Source organism: Kogia breviceps, chromosome 2 (assembly GCF_026419965.1).
Source record: "Kogia breviceps isolate mKogBre1 chromosome 2, mKogBre1 haplotype 1, whole genome shotgun sequence".
Lineage (NCBI taxonomy): Eukaryota > Metazoa > Chordata > Mammalia > Artiodactyla > Physeteridae > Kogia > Kogia breviceps.
In genome coordinates, this window is record NC_081311.1 from 64269390 (window position 1) to 64279509 (window position 10120).

At 38.0% G+C, this 10120-nt stretch overlaps 2 protein-coding genes across 6 annotated transcripts in view; one reads left to right on the forward strand and one right to left on the reverse strand.

Annotated features, from left to right (window-relative positions):
- Window positions 1–6761, reverse strand: part of HKDC1 (hexokinase domain containing 1) — a 53037-nt gene extending 46276 nt beyond the window's left edge. For all 5 annotated transcript variants that reach the window (XR_010838957.1, XM_059052725.2, XM_067025518.1 and 2 more), the window contains exon 1: window positions 6602–6761. The gene's annotated coding sequence lies outside the window, so the exon portion shown is untranslated. The remainder of the gene's footprint in view (window positions 1–6601) is intronic.
- The window catches only part of TYSND1 (trypsin like peroxisomal matrix peptidase 1), a 1185869-nt gene that overhangs the window by 754625 nt on the left and 421124 nt on the right, over window positions 1–10120 (forward strand). The gene's annotated exons all lie outside the window — the stretch shown is intronic.

Consider the following 10120-nt stretch of genomic DNA (forward strand, 5'->3'; position numbering starts at 1 on the left):
GTGTGGCATAAACCCACAAGGACAAGAGAGCGTAACATAATTTTGGAAGACAGAAAGCTGACAGATACGTAACAGCTTAGCAGAGGAAACACTGACACCTCAGTGCCTGCAGAGAGTGACTGCACCAAGAAATGAGAATGACATCTGTAACTCTAGAAATGCTCAGGAATTGAAGGCCTTCATACTTCAGAAAAGCAAGAGGCTGAAAAAACAAAGAGATTGGCTAAAAGTGTATATAAAAAAGCAATTAGGCCCCAGGTGTGCCCTCTGCCTAGAGCAATGAGTGACCACTCCACCCCCACCCCTTGAGGAGAACAGGTGTTTATTCTTTGGAGTGAGTGAACCCAAAAGCCTCTGGACTTGGGACCATCAGGCACCCAAGTGGGAGTGAGGCACAGTGAGACCCCAAACCACATTTTTCTGTCTAATTTTCACCAGCAAACATCTATCTGTATACACCCCTTTCTTCTCTCATTGGGAGGAGTTGGGGGATCCAGTTTTTCCCTCTGGTAAAACTATATGGCCTCAGATAAGGAAAAGGCAAAACAATAGGGACAGTGAACAGATCAGTGGTTGCCAGGGGTTTGGAAAGGAGGACTGAGTAAGTGAAGCACCGAGAAGTTTTTAGGGCAGTGAAACTATTCTGTATGATGCTGTAACAGTGAATATATGACAACACATTTGTCAAAACCCATACAACTTTACAGCACAAAGAATGAATTTAATGTATGAGAATTTAAGAAAATATTCAGGAGATCATGGATGAAATGGGAATGACAATATAACAGTATTACAAACGTACGAAATAGCCTCACTGAAGGGGATGGGAATAAAAGATGCTGACCTGAGTAACTTTGGAAATGAGTGAGTACTCTGGGTCATAAAGCTGTTTTCCCCAAGAGCATGGCTTAATACTTCTGAAATCACTGTAAGTGTACAGTCATCTCTCAGTATCTGTGGGGGACTGGTTCCTGGAGCCCCTGCAGATACCCAAATCCACATATGCTCAAGTCCCTTATGTAAAAAAGTGTAGTACAATGAATATAGTTGTAGTACAATGAATACAGCTTTCAAGTCTGCAGATACAGAGGGCCGAATGTATACTGGAATTAGACAATCAAGTAAATGGAGGGTGGATGGCGGGAGGTAGTTTTCTCACTGCTAGAGTGGGAGGCCACAGACAAGCGAGTAGAGAAGGCTAGAATGATCCAGGTTCTGGATTAGAGTTGAGGCCATCAGTATAAACTCATGATTAGCTTAATATAAATACAGATGGATAGATATATTGTATATACACACACACACACACACACTATATATATATATATATATATACATAAATACTTGTAGATATGTATATGTATATAAGTTGGTATACTCATATATATTTCCTTGCTCTGTAAGCTGAGAGACCCTAGAAGCAATGATACCCAGCAGCAACAAGAATACGTAGCACTCAGATCTTGGTTTCTAGTATCATTCTCCACACCACCCCCCTGGCAAAAAAATAAAAAGAACCAGGGCTCCTTGGAGAAATGACTGATTCTAGAACTAGGCAGACTACATACAAGATGAGTCCTGAGCATCTTGTAGTGCCAAAAAAAATAAGAATGCTAAAAAAACCCCCACAATAACAACAACAAAAACAAATGATGAGGATATATCAAAGGGACACAAGACCAACTGAAAGAGCTTTCAATAACCAAAGCTAGAACAATTTGAGCAACAAGATGAAGTATTATTGTATTATAATCCAAAGTATAAAATAAATACCCATCAAGCCATACTAATATAAATAAATTGAATGAATAAATAAATATGGGAGAAAAGACAAATTTCCCATGCAGAATAACTCCAAATAATTTATGTAGATACCCCCCACCTCCAAGGAGGTGGAGCATATACCCCTCACTCCTGAACTGTGGGCTGTGCATAGTGACTTCTTTCCAAAGCATACGGCATGGAAAGGCGGTGAGGAGGGGTCGGAGAGAGTACTTTACAGTAGAGAAACCTGATAAACACTAACCTTGGCCAGATGATCAAGGCTAACATCAACAAGGAGGTCATGTTGATAGTATGTACCTTTGACATGGTGTGATAAGAATAGCATTTTACCTCTGTGGTCTTCCTCTCAAAAACTCATAACTCCAGTCTAATCCTAAGAAAAACAAAAGACAAATCCCAATTGAGGGGCATTCTGTAGAATACGTGACTAGTCCTCCTCAAAGCTGTCAAAGCCATCAAAAGCAAGGAAAGCCTGAGAAACTGCCACAGTCAAAAAGAGTCCAAGGAGACGTGACAACTAAATGTAATGAAGTATCCTGGATAGGACTCTGGAACAGAAAAAGGACATTAGGTTAAAAACTAAGGAAGTCTAAATGATCTGTGGACTTTAGTTAATAATAATGTATCAGTCTTGGTTCATTAATTATAACAAATGTACCACACTAATGTAAGATGTTAACAATAGGGGGAACTGGGTGTGGGGTATATGAGAACTCTTTTGTATTATCTGTGCAAACATAAAACTACTCTAAAATTTTTTTAAGTTTATTTTTAAAAAACCCTACAGATGCTGATATTTGGGGCATACACTAAAAATGTCAGCTTACACCCCATTTAGCCAAAGCTATCATGAGAAAGAAAAACAAAGCTGAAAGCATTACAATACCTGATTTCAAGCAGTATTACAAAGCTAGCAATCAAAACAGTATGGTAGGGGCTTCCCTGATGGTGCAGTGGTTAAGAACCTGCCTGCCAATGCAGGGGACACGGGTTCGAGCCCCTGGTCCAGGAAGATCCCACATGCTGCGGAGCAACTAAGCCCATACGCCACAACTACTGAGCCTGTGCTCTAGAGACCGCAAGCCACAACTACTGAGCCCACATGCCACAACTACTGAAGCCCGTGTGCCTAGAGCCCATGCTCCGCAACAAGAGAAGCCATCACAATGAGGAGTCCACGCACCACAACGAAGAGTAGCCCCCACTCGCCACAACTAAAGAAAGCCCATGCACAGCAACGAAGACCCGTTGCAGCCAAAAATAAATAAACAAAATAAATTTATTTTTTAAAAAAACAACAGTATGCTACTGGCATAAAAACAAGCACATAGCAGTGAAACAGAATAGAGAGTCCAAACATAAACCCCCATATATATAGTCAGCTAATTTTTGACAAGGGTGCCAAGAATACACAATGGGGAAAGGATAGTTTCTTCAATAAATGGTGCTAGGAAAACTAGACATCACATGCAAAAGAATGAAACTTACCCTACACCATTCACAAAAATTAACTCAAAATCAATCAAAGATTCAAATGTAAGACCTGAAGCCATAAATGTCCCAGAAGAAAACATAGCGGAAAAGATCCTTGACATTGGTCCAGGCAGTGATTTCCTAGATAAGTCACCAAAACACAGGAAACAAAAACTAAAACAAGTGGGACTACATTAAACTAAAGAGCTTCTGCATAGCAAAGGAAACCATCAATAAACTGAATAGACAATCTACAGAATGGGAGAATTTGCAAACCATATATCTGATAAAGGTCTAATATCCAAAATATATAAAGAACTCATACAACTCAACAGCAAAAAAAGAAAATAATCCAATTAAAAATGGGCAAAGGACCTGAATAGCCATTTTTCCAAAGAAGACATACAAATGGCCAACAAATATATGAAAAGATGGTCAACATCACTAATCATCAGGGATATGCAAATTAAAACCACAGTGAGATTTCACTTCACACCTGTTAGGATGGCTTTTATCAAGAAGACAAGAGATAACAACATCGGTGAGGATATGGAGAAAAGGAGAACCTTGTGCACAGTTGGTGGGATTGTAAATTGAGATGACCATTACAGAAAACAGTATGGCAGTTCCTCAAAAAATTAAAACTTGAAGTACCATATGATCCAGCAATCCCACTCCTGGGTATACATCCAAAGGAACTGAAATCAGTATCTCACAGCATTATCTGCATACCCATGTTCATTGCATCTTTATTCACAATAGCCAAGATATGGAAACAACCTAAGTGTCTGTCAACAGCTGAATGGATAAAGAAGATGTGGTGTGTATATATATATATATGTATATATACAATAGAATATTATTTAGCCATGAGAAAGAAGGAAATCCTGCCATTTGGAACAACATAGATGGACTTTAAACGCATTATGCTAAGTGAGGTAAATCAGAGAAGGACAAATACTGTATGATCTCACTTATATGTGGAATCTAAGAAAATTGAACTTGTAAAAACAGAGAGTGGAATGTGGTTACCAAGGGTTGGGGATGGGGGAATTGGGACTATACTAAAGGTACAAACTTGTAACTAGTACATAAATAAGTTCTGGAGATCTAAGGTACAATATAGTGATTATAGTCAATAATACTGTATTATAAACTTTAAAGTTACTAAGAGACTAAATCTTACCTACTGTTAACATAAAAAGAAATGATAAATATGTGACATGATAAAGGTATTAGCTAATGCTCCTGAAGTAATCATATTACAATATATAAACACACTGCATACCTTAAAATTAGTGTTATATGTCAATTACATCTCAATTTTTTAAAAAGCCAGCTTATGAGCCAATCAACCTACATCAAAACCCAAAAGCCTTACCCATGTAAACAGAGCTTCCTATTAGCTTAATTCCTCACTTTTTTTTTTTTTTTTTTTTTGACCACACTGCAAGGCATGTGCGATCTTAGTTCCCCAACCAGGGATTGAACCCATGCCCCCTGCAGTGGAAGCATGGAGTCTTAACCACTGGACCACCAGGGAAGTCCCATAATTCCTCACTTTTAAATACGAACATAGCCAAAGACTACTAGACACTAAAGAAAAGTTTCCAATGGTAAAAGCAAAAACCAAACAAGAAAAAAAAATGTAGGAAACAGAAAAAAACTTAAAACAAAAACTATAATATCTTTAAGGAAATAAGATATTGATTGTATCCATGAAACAAGAACAAGAGGTTAACTAAAAACAAGGGTGGGAGCAGGGGGGAGGGAGAGGAACTATATGACACTTAAAAGAAAAATTCAGTACTTTTTTCCTAGCAAGAGTTTTAAGCTCAAAAAGAGAAATTTAACTTTGAGCCATAACTGATAAAAAACTTATATGAATCTATAGGGAACGTCCTAATAAAACTTCAGGGAATAATTTAAAGGTGTATTCTCTAATGCATTTTCCAATATTTTTGATTGTATTAAACATTCATATTCTCTGGTTACATTTTACAGCACTCTTAATTAGCTTTGAGTGGTTTAAATTCCACTAATAAGATAATGGACTCTGAGAAATACATACAGTTGTACTAGGATTGTCTGTAAATGAATAAGGATAATACACACATGCATACATTGTAAACTTTGCTGTAACAATACAATATGATGTATTAAGTTGGTAAGGGAAGAAGAGCATTAGCTGAGGAAAATAAGAGAAGCTAAAAAGTTTTAAGATCAAGGCAAGATTTATAGTTAAAAGAATATGTGAAAATATATGAGTTCTAATATTACTAAAAATTAAATAACAGGAGTCAGAATTGATAATTCAGCTGGAAATCATTTATGTGAATTTGCACATATAATTGAGTAAAAAGTCACAGTATATGGACCAGGTGGTGATGAAATTAAATCACTGTGCAGAACTAAATCATGGGAGGTTTTTCTTCTATCACCTCAAGGTAGACTCTTCTAGTGGCTGAAAGCCTCCAAGAAAAGGCCAGCACTGAAAGCATCTACTTTATGAGAACTCAGGACTGCCAGCTGTTAGAATGTCAATATTCTCAAAGGAACCCTCCTACACTGTTGGTAGGAATGTAAATTGGTACAGCCACTATGGAGAACAGTATGGAGGTTCCTTAAAAAACTATAAACAGAATTAACATATGATCCAGGGATCCCACTCCAGGGCATATATCTGGAGAAAACTATAATTTGAAAACATACATGCACCCCAATGTTCACTGCAGCACTGTTTACAATAGTCAAGACATGGAAGCAACCTAAGTGTCCACTGACAGATGAATGGATGAAGAAGATGTGGTAAATACATACAATGGAATATTACTCAACCATGAAAAAGAATGAATGCCATTTGCAGCAACATGGATGGACCCAGAGATTATCATACTAAGTGAAGTAAGCCAGAGAAAGACAAATCATAAGATATCGCTTATATGTAGAATCTAAAAAAAAAAAAGTTACAAATGCACTTAAGTATGAAACAGAAATATGATCCATAGACATAGAAAACAAACTTATGGTTACCAAAGGGGAAAGGAGGGGGGGAGGGATAAATTAGGAGTTTGGGATTAACATATACACACTACTATATACAAAATAGATAACCAACAAGGACCTACTGTATAGCATAAGGAACTATACTCGATATTTTATAATAACCTATAAGGAAAATGAATCTGAAAAAGAATATACACAGGCACACACACATATATATACATAACTGAATCACTTTGCTGCACACCTGAAACTAACACAACATTGTAAATCAACTGTACTTCAATTTAAAAAAATGAGAGAATGCCAACATTCTCATAATAAGCAACAAAAGTCTTACCTTCTTTCTCCCACATTGCCATACTCCCCTTTATTCTTCTGAATTCTGTAACTCTCTTTCTTTTCAAATGTGTATCTGAATCTCTTCTCAGATGTAGACATTACACTGTTTATTGTTACTCCTCTTATTCTCAAAATGACAAAAGGAACTATCAAATAATGAGCTCTAAGAAATTAAAACAGAAAATTAAATTTTCAATAGGTTAGAAGATAAAGTTGGAGAAATTGCCTAGAAAGTAGCAGAAAAGTCATGAGTATAATTTTAAAATACTGATTTAACAACCACAAAAAGGAATAATAGCTATATCAAAAGAGAAATGGAGAAAAGGAATGATTTAAGAAAGGAGTGATTTAAGAAAGCTAAATCCTCACCAATAAGTCAATTTGTGAACATTACAAATTACTTATGGAACTTTAAAAAATATATATGATCTCGACCTAATTACAGAAACTTGAAAAAAAACCACCTCCCAGCAGGGAATTATCAATTTCACTGCACTTTACAGGTGTGTCAAATAGCAGTTCAAAGTAGTCACTGACGGGAATAGGGACACAGGCCTACCAGAGAATGGACTTGAGGACACAGGGAGGGGGAAGGGTAAGCTGGGACGAAGTGAGAGAGTGGCATGGACATATACACACTACCAAATGTAAAATAGCTAACTAGTGGGAAGCAGCAGCATAGCACAGGGAGATCAGCTCGGTGCTTTGTGACCACCTAGAGGGGTGGGAGAGGGAGGGTGGGAGGGAGATGCAAGAGGGAGGAGATATGGGAATATATGTATAACTGATTCACTTTGTTATAAAGCAGAAACTAACACACCATTGTAAAGCAATTATACTCCAATAAAGATGTTAAAACAACAACAATAACAACAACAACAAAGTAGTCACTGAGGTTACAATCCTTTCCCAAGCCTCTATAAGCACCAAGGGCTTTTCAAAGGCCTGGACTGGTTAAGGAACACATGATATTGAATCTCTGGGCAGATTCTAAGAGCATAGCTTTAAAGGACTTCAAAAATGCCTCCTCAACCCAAATTTGCCAAAAGTAGCTTCTTAAATTCAGTCTTCAAAACCCGATCCTATTTCAAAAGCTTTTTTCTCCTTCTCCAGCATCTTTCTGCCCATTAAGACAACTACTGTTTATCATCTCTGTTGGAATTGTCCCATGTTGAGTGACAGACTTTTAGATAATAGTGCTCAGAAGCATGTTTATAAACATTGTTATCTCTGTTCAAGTTTATGTATTTTACAACCTTTGAAAATAGAGGAGGGAAACAGCCTAATTCATTTATCCATTTGCTTCTCTTGTCAAACCACAACTTTTCATTATATCCTCATAGGTTTGTTTTCAGTTGGACACACAAAGAATGACTGCATCATAATTACAGACTCCCAGGTCTGAGGTGTTAAGAAATTTTGGTGATTTGTGATGACAGTTTTGTTTGTGATTCACAATAAGTCATTTTTCAAAAGACCCAATTCCATTTTGTATACTCACACTCGTCCATAAACAATATACAAAGCATTACAAGTCACTGGTTATTACTGTTAACCACTTATGTACTAACCACATTTTACTAAATTACCCAGATCTGTACTGATGGAACTGAGGTCGGCATCTAAGCCTCAGTCCATACTCAATGGTGATGTTCAGCTGAATCCACAATAGTCCAAGGAGGGTTTTCAGGCAAGTATTTCAAAACCTGTTAGAAAACTGCAGGAAAAAAAAGAAGTTTTGGAAAGATTGAAAACATGACCTTAGCGAAATGTATGCCTTGAACTTAGCTTGCCCCATAAGCCCACAAAGAAAGATAAGTGACATGTCAAACTTGTAGCAGAGAAGGAAGATCTGATTTCACAGTGACAATTTTAAACACACTGCAGAGTTATTCAGGGCCACTCCAATTATATTTTTCATTTTTTGTTTCACCTGATTTCTTCTTTCTTTTAATCTCTTCTTCTGCCTAACCACAGAGCTCTCCCTCCCCCACAAAGACAGGAAAGGTGAAAAGTAAACTATCACTAGTATTTATAAACACTGTAGCTCAATGTTCAAGCAGTCCTCTGACAGCACCCCACCGCCACTCCTCTTATCTGAGGCTTCACTAACATTTAACTTGCAAGTGTCTTGCCTAAGCTTCTTCTCTGACTTACCAATTCTAGCTTCCAAACTGGAGAAAGTGAGAGTATTAATAACCCTCTAAGGGCTTCCCCTGGTGGCACAGTGGTTAAGAATCCGCCTGCCAATGCAGGGGACATGGGTTCGAGCCCTGGTCCGGGAAGGTCCCACATGCCGCGGAGCAACTAAGCCTGTGTGCCACAACTACTGAGCCTGTGCTCCTAGAGCCCGTGCTCCGCAACAAAAGAAGCCACTGCAGTGAGAAGCCCATGTACTGCGACGAAGAGTAGCCCCCGCTCACCACCAACTAGAGAAAGCCTGCAAGCAGCAATGAAGACCTGACACAGCCAAAAATAAAATAAATTTATGAAAAGAAAAATAACCTTCTTAAGTGACGTATCTCATCACGTAAATACGAGACCAAACCCGTTATCCAGTTCAGGTCATGGGTATTTCTTGAGACCATCTGGGCAAGAACAGACTATGTCTGCCATGACGTAAGTCACAGCAGAAAGCAAATCCTAGAAGTTAAAGTTGCTCAAACGCGAAATATCAAAAGAAATATGCCCTTCCAGGCATTTCACTATTGATTATCCACAAGTAAGGGAGATATACAGTCAGTGCTGCCTGTTCAGCCTTTATTTTTATGAAGGCAAAGGTTAGCAGAATGAAGACTGCTATCAATTAAATATCGTCTGAACTCTGAACTACTGAAGAAAAAGTCAGAGAGATGACTAACCGCAAACTTGGCTGTTCCTTGACCCAACTGCAACCACCAAATCAGTTTAATCCCTAGTCTGATGTCAGCCTCGATTTAGCAGTTGCTCAAGAAATTAGTTTAGTTCTTCGAATGACCTAAGAGCTCAATTCACAGCCCAGAATGAACCCAAACCTTCAGGTTCATTTATAAAACACTTCCTGTATACCAAGTCCTGTGCTATATGGCATCTCATCACATTTAACCTCCCAAAGAACTCTAAGTAGGTGTTATTGTCCATCTTTTTCAGATGTGGAGACCAAGCCATAGAGAGGGTAAGATTACTGAACTAACTGGTAGCGATGAGAAAAGCTAAACCAAGATCTATCCAACTCCAAAGACTACGTCCTTAAGCTCCTTTTAGCTATATCTCTAACCAAGACTTAAAACTTTATTGGACAAGTAAAGGCCACTATGCATCAGACTGGCCTTTAGACACGGGAAGACCACTCACTCTATGTAAAATAGCCCACCAACCACTACCACTCTCTTCCCTTATTCTACTTCTTACTAGCATTTATCTCTGAAATCACATATATTAATTTCACATTCATTTGCGCTTCTACTATATTCCAGGCACCATAGATATGGCAGTGAATTACACAGACAACAATATTTGCCCTCACAGAGCTGACATT